The following is a 12,441-nucleotide window of genomic DNA, read 5'->3' as shown; positions in this document are numbered from 1 at the left end:
AACCATACATGCTCTACCATTTTGATGCAGAATATGAAATGGCAGTCCAAAAAGGCATATATAATTTATTATAAACAGTAACTTGTAATGCTGATCAGTTAGCAGAAGTACTTTGTCATCACAGTGGCATATTTTTCACATTTATTGTCATGAGAAATCAATGTCATTAACTAATGAGACCTGATTAAAGCAAAAACTGTTTCCATAATTGTCTGATTATCCTATAATTGCTATTATCACCACTACAGAGCATCTCAGAACAAAATAGCTCACTATTTTGCTTGCTTTCCTATGGGATGAGTGTAGGCAGGCAAGTAACATGTTGTGTGAAGCTGAAACCGCAGCATGTGATGGATAGCATTTGGATATCAAATAGACAACAATAAAACACATGATGACAAGTCTTGAGCTATGAATTGAGGATACGGAAATGGCAGAATTCAAAACCCGAAGGTATCCTTTTCCAGTAAAGATGTAAAGATAACTGAGAAAAGAACTTCTGAAAATATTGAGAAGACCAGGTAAATCAGTTTGACATCTCGCACTAAAAAATGTAGAGGAGACATTAAAGTATAACATCTTCTGGGATAACTTTCCATTTGATTTCTATTGCTAAATGATACCATTAAGTAGGAGTTCTGTTAAGCAGAGGGATATCTGGTCTCAATCTTAGCAAATGCCTAGACCCTTCCAACCTAATGTTCATGGGTCCAAATGCAAAATTCACTTCTGCTTGCCAGAACACTGACACTGTGTTATGTTCTTCTCATCCTTGTTCTTTCAACAGTACTGACACAATATGCTGTTTCTTTTCCTTCATCTCAAGTTGTTTCTAGCTTGTACTTCAGTGATAAACAGGAAAAAAAAAGGAATCCACTTACAAATCAAAACCAATCCTAAATCAAACTTTTCTTCTAAGCTGTCCTTATCTCTTATTTACCTGTGTGTCATGTGTTCTTTTTATTATGGTCCACACTCAAATTGCTTGTGATAGTGAGGATAAATCTAGCCTCTTGACCTGTCACTTCTGAGAAGAGTCTGGCTCCCTCCTCTTCATTCCCCACCTCCATCAGGTATTTACGCACACTGATAAGATCCCTGTTCAGCTTTTGCTTCTTTAGACCCCGTGCCCAGTCATTCAGCCAGTTTTCAAAGCACTTTCCTATCTTCTATCCAATTATCTAACCTATACTTTGTCATCTTGTCAACAAAGATGTTATGGGAGGCAGTGTCAAAAGCCTTACTAAAGTTGAGGTAAACAACATCCATGATTCTCCCCTTATCCACTAAGCTAGCCATCTTATTGTAGAAACTATCATGTTGGTTAAGCACCATTTCCCCTTTGAAATTCCATGCTGACTATTCCTGATCACCATCTTGTCCTTCATGTGTCTGGAAATGGTTTTCAGGATTAGTTGCTCCATCACTTTCCCAGGAATTGTGGTAAGGCTTACTGTCCTATAGTTGTCTGGACCATCCTTCTTGCCCTTCTGGAACACAGGACTGACACTTGCTTTCTTGTGAATCTCTTGCCCCATAGAGTGCTCTCATAGCACCCTTGGTTTCTATGTTGTGGGTGTTGTAGTGGTCTGAGACTAACTGTTAAGCTTGAATATTGGTCTACAAAGCAGATATGCAGAATTGTTTGCCTGACTAGAAAATTATCTGTTTTTTTTTTTTCCATCTGTACCACAGAAATGTTGATTGTAAGGAAACCTTGGAGATTTCTAGACCAACTTACTGCTCTAAGCAAAACTTTCTCCAAAGGTACATCAAATCTCTGTGGCTTTATGTAAAATCTGACCTGAAAACTCCCAAGGATGGACATTTTATAAGCTTTTAGTAGATATGATAAAACACATTCCCCTTCAAGACCTCATTTAGCATTATATTTTGAGACCTGCCAGCAAAGTTTTAATCATTTGATAGATGTTTGTAATGCTGATTTTGTATGACTCCACTTTCTTGATCAATGGCACTCTACAGAAGCCTAAGTGTACTATGTTTGCACAGCTATATCATGTTTACAGCAATGACTACAAGATACTTTAGCTATTGTTCTACACAACCCGAAGAATCATGTCAATGAGAAACAAACATAAACAAAATTTCCACTACTTAATCATCTGTGTATATGTTCTCCATTTGCCTTGATGTGAGTAGCACTCGACTTCGGTACAGCATACATGGGGCATGGAAATGACTAAAGCAAAGCTTCAGACATCCTATCTGAGTTTAGTAATTCCTTGCAAAACGTCCCCTGGGGCTTTTAATGACACCAATGCATTTCAATGTAGAATGTGACTTTATATAAAAATGCCTATAGCATATATGTAGAAAGTTTCACTCTTATCATTCGTCTTTGCTGACAGACATGTCATGTAATGCAAATCAGTTTCTCTGTTAGAATAATACCTAAAGAAGTTCTGTCACTGAGAAGCTGCATTAGTGATTTATGCCTTATTTCAAAGGGATGAGCAACAGCCTTATTACAATTTCGTAATATAAATCCATATGGTTGCTATGACAATTGACGAGTCTTAGTAGTCTAGGTTCAAAGGACCTTGATTAAAACTGTCTTGTAGTGCAGTATAACATAGTTCAATCATTTGCACCTGTAACGACTGGTAGCAAGGCCATGCAGAAACAGACCAGAGCACTCACATTCACAAGGAGACCACACTGAGCTTTGCGGGTTACAGCTGTATCTCTGAGCTATGCAATGGCAGTCTTGAGGCTTTTCAGCTCATAGCTGATGTATCCAAACTGATGTCTGGCTGCAGCAACGCTGAACTCAGCATTGGCACATAAAGCCACCTGAGAAGCCTGGTAAATCAATTCATATCCAGTCCATATAGCTGTATTTAAAGATGAAGTTACAAACAGATGAGACGTTTAAACTTGCTGATACTGAAAATGGGCTGTTCACCCCTCTAGACTTCTTTTCTCAAACTGTGATCTTAGCTGTGTTTTTCCACGCATATCCTCCCACTAGCTCTGGTATTTGTCAGATTTTGCTGGGCTAGTTCAGCTCACTAATGCAGTTGAAAACTCTGTCTTCTTTTAGTTTTTTTCTTCTTTCTTGAGATTCTGCCAAGGCAGTAACTTAAGCTGCTTTATTGTGGAATTCTAAATACTTGTGAAAGGTAAAATGTGGGAGTAACGACTAGCAGGGACAGTCACAAACCCACTCTGTACCCTGAAAAAGATGGCACCTGAGCTTTAATAACAGCTATACAGATACATCAATATTCATATGTATCTGATTCATATACTTGATTTGCTCTGCAAAGTCAAGATTTAAGTTTAGTGCTTCAGGAGCACTGAATCCTACAAATAGGCAGTCATTTTCCAAAGCTGATAATGTTCACTTTGCAATTTGGTCATTGAGAAGACAGCAAAAGAGACAAAGACAGATACACTGGCTAAAGACCTGGGCAAGATGTCTATTATGTACGTTTAGAGCAAAAGAACACAAATATCACAACATATGAGATAAAGATGGCACAAGATAAAATGTGGAAACCCAGGGCACAACACAGTATGTCATAGATGGATGATAGCTGTGGCTGCTGCTCTTCCTTTTTCAAGTCCAGCCAAAACCCAAGCTGAGTGCATATTGCAAAGATACAGTACACACACAACACTAACATCATCAGCCACAGACAACATACAGAGCAATGTCTTCACTGCTCATCACCCGCATACACACAAACTCAAGCAGCTCAAGTAATAGGAGTAATTGAGTAATACACAGAGCCACATAATATTCTATTTGGATGGCTGAATTCCACTGGCCTTCCTACTCCCTTCCTGTTCAGTCTATGAAAATCAGTCATTTCCAGTGAGAAAGCCCCTCTGAATCTGGGTTGTTCTGGAAATGGGAAAAGACTTGCCATGATTGTTGTGCTCAGGAGAAGCACGTTGCAGAAAAGGCACCAGACGGAGACTCACGACTGCAGAAGCTAAACACAGTTTTTCAGTATAGCTGAACTTGTTTGAGAAACTTTTCTCTTCAGTATTTGTAAGGAAAGAAGCAATGCTTATCTGACTAATCAGATAACCTTTAACCTCTAGTACATTTGGAAGGAGCCAGTGTCACTAGATACAATATTTCAGGTTAGTTGATATGTACATCCTCATATTAACTCAGAATTAATTCCTGCCCTGTAAACTTAACCTACAGATTTTTTTTTTCCTGAGATGTCTGTTTTCACCTTACAAAAATCAGATGTCTTTTATCAATTTCATATTAAAAGAACTTTAGTTGCTTGAGGTATAAACAGATTGTAGTGCTTTTTCAGGAGTATGTGTCATTGGTATTGCAATTCCTGTAATTTCAATAACCAAAAAGATCCATTATTTTAACAGCTGTGGATGAATTCAGGAAGTTGCTACTGATTAGCTTTATGGGCATGTTTCTGCTTTCTAAAACAAGCTTCCACTTGTGCAAATGATGAAATAGATATATTCGATAATGATCTCACATGATAGAAAATTCTGTCAATATACAGATGTTGCAAACAAAAACAGTCTGAAACTGGGGAGTTTTACCTGAGTTAATTTACTGCCGGCCAACATGAATCTTTTATCACTGATTCAGGTACTGGGGAAAGAAAAAGAATGCAAACAATTAGACAAACATATCAATGTACTTTTTCTTTCTTCTCTGCCACCAAGTCTCAGCGTCCTTTATTTTCATTTGTAAGGTACACTCTGTCTGTCAGAATTCATCCAGTGAGCCAACAAGCAGCACAGGAAGTTGAAACAGTGTGCATAGTGCTTTCTGCCATCCCAAGTATTAACCGTTTCTGCCAGTCAGTGGCCAACACTTCCAGTTGTCCTAGCCATAGGGATTCTAGCTGTCCTGTTCCTTAGTGTCACTGCTCCAGCACGGGGAATGACCACTGGCAGCAGTTCTTTCATAAGCAAACTTTTTCAATGATGTGGTCTGTTCCTCACACATTCCTTCTGTGTGGAGTGTGTCTACCATAACAGCCGATTATTACTCCTCAAAAATGTTGAATAGAATAGAATAGAATAGAATAGAATAGAATAGAATAGAATAGAATAGAATAGAATAGAATAGAATAGAATAGAATAATTAAGGTTGGAAAAGACCTCTAACATCATCAAGTCTAACTGTCAGTGCAATACTACCATGCCTACTAAACCATGTCCTGAAGTGCCATATCTACACAATTTTTGAACAGCTCCAGGGATGGACACTCCACCACTTCCCTGGGCAGCTTGTTCCAATGCTTGACCAGTCTTTCAGTAAAGAAATTTTTCCTAATATCCAATCTAAACCTCCCCTGCCACAACTTGAGGCCATTTCCACTTGTCCTATCACTTGTTACTTGGGAGAGGAGACCAACACCCACCTCACTACAACCTCCTTTCAGGTAGCTGTAGAGAGCAACAAGGTCTCCTCTCAGCTTCCTCAAGACTAAACAATCCCAGTTCCTTAGCCGCCTATCATAAGACAAGACCCCCTCACCAGCTTTGTTGCCCTTCTCTAGACACACTCCAGCATCTCAATGTCCTTCTTGTACTGATGGGCCCAAAACTGAACACAGTATTCGAGGCGTGGCCTCACCAGTGCCGAGTACAGAGGCACGATCCCTTCCCTACTCCTGCTGGCCACACTGTTCCTGATGCAAGCCAGGATGCTGTTGGTCGCCCTGGACACGCGGGCACACTGCTGGCTCATGTTCAGCTGACTATCAACCAGCAACCCCAGGTCCCTTTCCACCGGGCAGCTTTCCAGCCACTCTTCGCTAAGCCTGTAGCATTGCATGGGGTTGTTGTAACTGAAGTGCAGAACCCGGCGCTTGGCCTTGTTGAACCTCGTACAGTTCACCTCGGCTCATTGATCCAGCCTGTCCAGATCGCTCTGTAGACCCTTGAGCAGATCGACACTCCCACCCAGTTTGGTGTCATCTGCAAACTTACTGAGGGAACACTCAATCCCCTCATCCAGATCATTGCTAAAGATATTAAACAGAACTGACCCCAGCACTGAGCCTTAGGGAACACTGCCTGTGACCAGCTGCCAACTGGATTTAACTCAATTCACCACAACTCTCTGGGCTCGACCATCCAGCCAGTTTTTAACCCACTGCAGGATACACCTGTACAAGCCATGAGCCATCAGCTTCTCTAGGAGAATGCTGTGGGAGACGGTATCAAAAGCTTTGCTAAAGCCCAGGTAGATAACATCCACAGCCTTCCCATCATCCACTAGGTGGGTCACCTGGTCATAGAAGGAGATTGGGTTGGTCAAGCGGGTCCTGCCCTTCATGAACCCATGCTGGCTGGGCCTGATCCCCTAGTTGTCCTGCATATGGCTGGTGAGTGCACTCAAGATAAACCACTCCATAAACTTCCTTGTTATGGAGGTCAGGCTGACAGGCCTGTAGTTCTCTGGATCCTCCTTCCCGCTGTTCTTGTAGAGGGGCGTCACATTGGCAAGACTCCAGTCATCTGGGACCTCCCCCGTTAACCAGGACTGCTGATAAATGATGGAGAGTGTCTTAACAAGCTTCTCCGCCAGCTCCCTCAGTACTCTTGGGGGGATCCCATCCAACCCAATAGACTTGTGAGTGTCCAGGTGGCATAGCATGTCGATAACTGCTTCCTGCTGGATTATGGCAGGTTCATTCCACTCTCTGTCCCCATCTTCCAGCTCAGGGGGCTGAATACTCTGGGGATAACTGGTCTTACTGTTAAGGACTGAGGCAAAGAAGGCATTAAGTACCTCAGCCTTTCCCTCGTCCTTGGTGGCAATGTTCTCCCCTGCACCCAACAAAGGGTGGAGATTCTCCTTGACTCGCATTTTGTTGTTAATGTATTTGTAAAAACATTTCTTATTATCCCTTACAACAGGTGTCAGACTGAGTTCTAGCTGGACTCCTGCTTTTCTGATTTTCTCTCTGCATGACCTAACGACATCCCTGTATGCTTCTTGAGTTGCCTGCCCCTTCTTCCAAGAGTGGTAGACTCTCCTTTTTTCCCCTGAGTCCTAGCAATAGCTCCCTATTCAGCCAGGCTGGTTGTCTCCCCCACCAGTTCGTCCTACGGCACATGGGGATAACCTGGTCCTGTGCCTTTAAGACTTCCTTCTTGAACAATGCCCAGCCTTCCTGGACCCCTTTGCTTTTCAGGTCTGTCTCCCAAGGGACTCTCTCAACTAGTGTCCTGAACAGGCCAAAGTCTGCCCTTTGGAAGTCTGTTGTGGTTTTGTTTAGTGAGGGGGGGGCCTAAGGTGGCAGCTGCTGTAGGAAACTGCTAGAAGTTGCTCCCCTTTGTTCAGTGGACTCGGCCAGGCCTAGGGCGGACCTGCTGCTGGCCAAGGCCGAGCCAATTGGTAGCAGAATGTTCCGTGATAAGGCCTCTGCAATAACATATTTAAGAAGGGGAAAACAGAAAAAAAAAAGAGAAGAGAAAATGTGAAGAAGCTGAGCGGGGGCAGGCAGGCGACTGGGCCCAACTTGGCCCGGCCCAGCTGCAAGAAGTGGAGAGGAGATGAGAAGTGAATAAGATGTAAAAAAGATCCTGAGAGACATCTGCCGGCCTGTTGTGAGGAACGGCTGCAGACGCCAAGGTCAGTGAAGAAGGAGGGGGAGGAGTAATGCAGCTCCTGGCCAAGATTCCCTTGCAGCCTGTGGTGAAGACCATGGTGGAGCAGGTTGTCCCCCTGCAGCCCATGGAGGTCCACAGAGGAGCAGAGATCCACCTGCAGCCCGTGAAGGACCCCACACCGGGGGAGGTGGATGCCTGAAGGTGGCTGTGGCCCGTGGAGGGCCCGCTGGGACAGCTGTTCTGGAGGGACTGCACCCCGTGGAAGAGATGATCCACGCCGGAGCAGTTTCAGGAAGAAATGTGGCGTAGGAGTGGGACCCCACAATGGAGCAGGGGAGGAATGTGAGGAGTTGTTCCCCCGACCATGAAGCAGCGGCGTGAAACAACGTGTGATGAACTGAGCGCAACCCCCATTCCCTCTTCCCCCCTGTGCCGCTCGGGGAGGGGGAAGGTAGTAGAGATAATGTTAAGCTTGGGAAGAGCGAAGGGTGGAGGGAGGTTATCTTGTTCTCTGTCTCATTATCCTGCTGTTTGTAGTAATAAATTAATAGTTTTCCCTAAGTCAAGTCTGTTTTTCCCCTAACGGTAACTTTAAGGATTTTCTCCCTGTCCTTATCTCAAACCTTGAGCCGTTTTTCCTTATATTATCTCCCCCTGTTCTCTCGGAGGGTGGGGGGAATGAGAGAGAGACTGCGTAGTCTGGTCCTGGTCGGGGCTGAACTACAACAAAGTCCATGGTAGAGGTTTTGCTGACCACTCCCTCGTTACTTCACCAAGAATAGAGAACTCTCTCATTTCATGGTTGCTAAACCCAAGACAGCTTCTGACCACCACATCTCCCACCAGTCCCTCTCTGTTTGTAAATAGCAGGTCAAGTGAGGCACCTCCTCTTGTAGGCTCAGTTACCAGCTATGTCAGGAAGTTATCTTCCACACAGTCTAGGAACCTCCTAGACTTTTTCCTCTCTGCTGTGTTGTATTTACAGCAGACATACGGAGGCACCCATCTGCCGCCCCGATGCGGTCTCTCGGGAGGTATGCTGTCTCCCGGGGGCTCGTATCAGGGATGTCACCGAGAGACTACCTAGCCTCATACGGCCCACAGACTATTATCCACTGCTGGTGTTTCATGTGGGTGCCAGCGACACAGCCGGCAGCATCCTGAGAAACATCAAAAGGGATTTCAGGGCTCCAGGTTCAACAGTCAAAGACTCTGGGGCGCAGGTGGTCTTCTCGTCAATCCTCCCGGTCGAAGGGCAGGGACCTGAAAGGGCCAGACGTATCTGGCAGGTTAACTCTTGGCTCAGGGAGTGGTGCTACAGCCAGGGCTTTGGGTATCTCGACCACGGGGCGTGCTTTGAGAAGCCCGGGCTGCTAGGGGCGGATGGCGTGCACCTAACCGAGAAGGGGAAGAACGTGTTTGGACAAAGACTTGCCAGGCTCGTCCGGAGGGCTTTAAACTAGTGTTGCTGGGGGAGGGGGAGCACAGTTCAGCCCACTGCTGTCAGCATGGCGCCAGTGCCAGCACCGAGGGTCCAGAAGCTGAGGAAGGATCATAGATAAGTGCAAATAAACCTAAACTGCGGTCCAATAGTACCCCTGTCGCTCCAGCCAGCAAGTCGGCTTTGTCGGGGGCCCAGCTGAAGTGTCTCTATACCAATGCACGCATCATGGGGAATAAACAGGAAGAGCTGGAGATGCGTGCACACGAGCAGGGCTACGACCTCATTGGCATCACGGAGACGTGGTGGGATGACACATACGACTGGAGCGTCAACATGGAGGGGTATAGGCTTTTTAGAAAGGACAGGAAGGGGAGACAAGGAGGGGGTGTCGCTCTCTACGTCAGCAACCGGCTGGAGTGTGTGGAGCTCCGCCTGGGCATGGAGGAGGAGCTGACAGAGAGCTTATGGGTCAAGATTAGAGGATGGGGACGGACAGGGGACGTTACAGTGGGGGTCTGTTACAGGCCGCCTGGCCAGGAGGACGGAGCAGATGAAGTGCTCTATAGGCAGATAGGAGCAGCCTCACGGTCACAGGCCCTGGTCCTCACGGGGGACTTCAACCACCCTGACATCTGTTGGAGAGACAACACGGCAGGGCACAGGCAGTCCAGGAGGTTCCTGGAATGCGTGGATGACAACTTCCTCCTGCAGGCAATAGAGGAGCCGACAAGGAGGGGTGCCATGCTCGACCTTGTGCTCACCAACAGGGAGGGGCTGGTGGGGGATGTGAAACTAAAGGAGAGCCTCGGCTGCAGCGACCATGCCATGGTGGAGTTCAAGATCCACGGGGCAGCAAGGAAAATACATGGCAAGCTCTCTGCCCTAGACTTAAGGAAGGAGGACTTCGGCCTCTTCAGGGACCTGATGGGCCAAGTGCCATGGGAGGCGGCCCTGGAGGGAAGAGGGGCCCAGGAAAGTTGGTCCATATTCAAGGAGCACCTCCTCCAAGCTCAGCAGAGGTGCATCCCGATGAAAAACAAGTCGGGCAAAAAGGCCAGGAGGCCGGCGTGGATGAGCAAGGAGCTCCTGGAACAACTGAAAGTGAAAAAGGAAGCCTATAGAGGGTGGAAGTGGGGACAGGTAGCCTGTGAGGACTACAAAGAGGCTGCGTGAGTGGCCAGGGATTAGGTAAGGAAGGCCAAAGCCCTGGCAGAACTGAATCTGGCCAGGGATATAAAATACAACAAGAAGAGCTTTTATAGGTACGTAGGGGACAAAAGAAAGTCCAGGGTAAATGTAGGCCCCCTTCGGAAGGGAACTGGTGTCCTGGTTACCCAGGACATGGAGAAGGCTGAGGTCCTCAATGACTTTTTTGCCTCAGTCTTCACCGACAAGAGTTCCTGTCCCACCACCCAAGCTGTAGAAGGTGCAAGCAGGGACTGCGAGAATGAAGAACTCCCCATTGTACTCGAAGAGCAGGTTCGGGATCATCTGAGGAACCTGAAGGTGCACAAGTCCATGGGTCCTGATGAGATCTGTCCGCGGGTCCTGAGGGAACTGGCGGATGAAGTTGCCAAGCCACTGGCTATCGTATTTGAGAAGTCGTGGCGGTCTGGTGAGGTCCCCGATGACTGGAAGAGAGGGAACATAACCCCAATTTTTAAAAAGGGGAATAAGGAAGACCCAGGTAACTACAGGCCGGTCAGCCTCACCTCTGTGCCTGGCAAGGTCATGGAGCAGATTCTCCTGGAAACCATGCTAAGGCACATGGAGAGCAAGGAGGTGGTTGGTGACAGCCAACATGGCTTCACCAAGGGCAGATCGTGCCTGACCAATTTGGTGGCCTTCTATGACGGGGTGACGGCATCGGTGGACAAGGGACAAGCAACTGACATCATCTACCTGGACTTGTGCAAAGCTTTTGACACTGTCCCGCATGACATCCTTCTCTCTAAACTAGAGAGACATGGGTTTGATGAACGGACCACTCGGTGGATAAGGAGTTGGCTGGATGGCCGCACTCAGAGAGTGGTGGTTAACGGCTCAATGTCCATGTGGAGACTGGTCACGAGTGGCGTCCCTCAGGGGTCCGTGCTGGGCCCGGCCCTGTTCAACATCTTTGTCGGTGACATGGACAGCGGGATAGAGTGCACCCTCAGCAAGTTTGCCAATGACACCAAGCTGTGTGGTGCCGTCGACACTCTGGAAGGGAGGGATGCCGTCCAGAGGGACCTTAACAGGCTGGAGAGGTGGGCCCGTGCCAACCTCATGAAGTTCAACCAGGCCAAGTGCAAGGTCCTGCACATGGGTCATGGCAATCCCAGGCACAAATACAGGCTGAGCGGGGAATGGATTGAGAGCAGCCCCGAGGAGAAGGACTTGGGAGTGCTGGTGGATGAGAAGCTCAACATGAGCAGGCAATGCGCCCTTGCGGCCCAGAAGGCCAACCGCATCCTGGGCTGCATCAAGAGAAGAGTGGCCAGCAGGTCGAGGGAGGTGATTCTTCCCCTCTACTCTGCCCTGGTGAGACCACACCTGGAGTACTGCGTCCAGTTCTGGAGTCCCCAACACAAGAAGGACATGGACCAGTTGGAGAAGGTCCAGAGGAGGGCCACAAAGATGATAAAAGGGCTGGAGCACCTCTCTTATGAGGACAGGCTGAGAGAGTTGGGGCTGTTCAGCCTGGAGAAGAGGAGGCTCCGGGGAGACCTGATAGCGGTCTTCCAGTACCTCAAGGGGGCCTACAAGAAAGATGGGGAGAGGCTGTTTAGTAGGGCCTGTTGTGATAGGACGAGGGGTAATGGTTTTAAAATAGAGGGGGGTAGATTTAGATTAGAAATTAGGAAAAAAATTTTTACGATGCGAGTTATAGAACACTGGAACAGGTTGCCCAGAAAGGTGGTGGAGGCCCCATCTCTGGAAACGTTCAAGGCCAGGCTGGATGAGGCTCTGAGCAACCTGATCTAGTTGGGGATGTCCCTGCTCCTTGCAGGGGGGTTGGACTAGATGACCTTTGAAGGTCCCTTCCAACCCCAACCATTCTATGATTCTATGATTCTATGATTCTATGACATCCAGTAAGTTGAAGTTCCCCAAGAGAATAAGGGCTAGCGATTGTGAGACTTCCTCCAGTCACTTGTAGAATGTTTCATCTGCCTCTTCATCCTGGTTGCATGGTCTATAACAGACTCCCAACAGGATATCTGCCTTGTTGGCCTTCCGCCTCATCCTTACCCATAAGCACTCGACCTTATCATCACAGTTGTTGAGCTCTATACAATCAAAACACTCCCTAACACACAGATCCACCCCATCTCCTCTCCTTCCTTGCCTATTCCTTCTGAAGAGCTTATAGCTCTCTGTTGCAGCACTACAGTCATGAGAGTCATCCCACAATGTTTCTGTAATGGTGA

Source organism: Chlamydotis macqueenii, chromosome 1 (genome assembly GCF_036417535.1).
Source record: "Chlamydotis macqueenii isolate bChlMac1 chromosome 1, bChlMac1.mat, whole genome shotgun sequence".
Lineage (NCBI taxonomy): Eukaryota > Metazoa > Chordata > Aves > Otidiformes > Otididae > Chlamydotis > Chlamydotis macqueenii.
Note: the sequence above shows the minus strand (reverse complement) of the source record.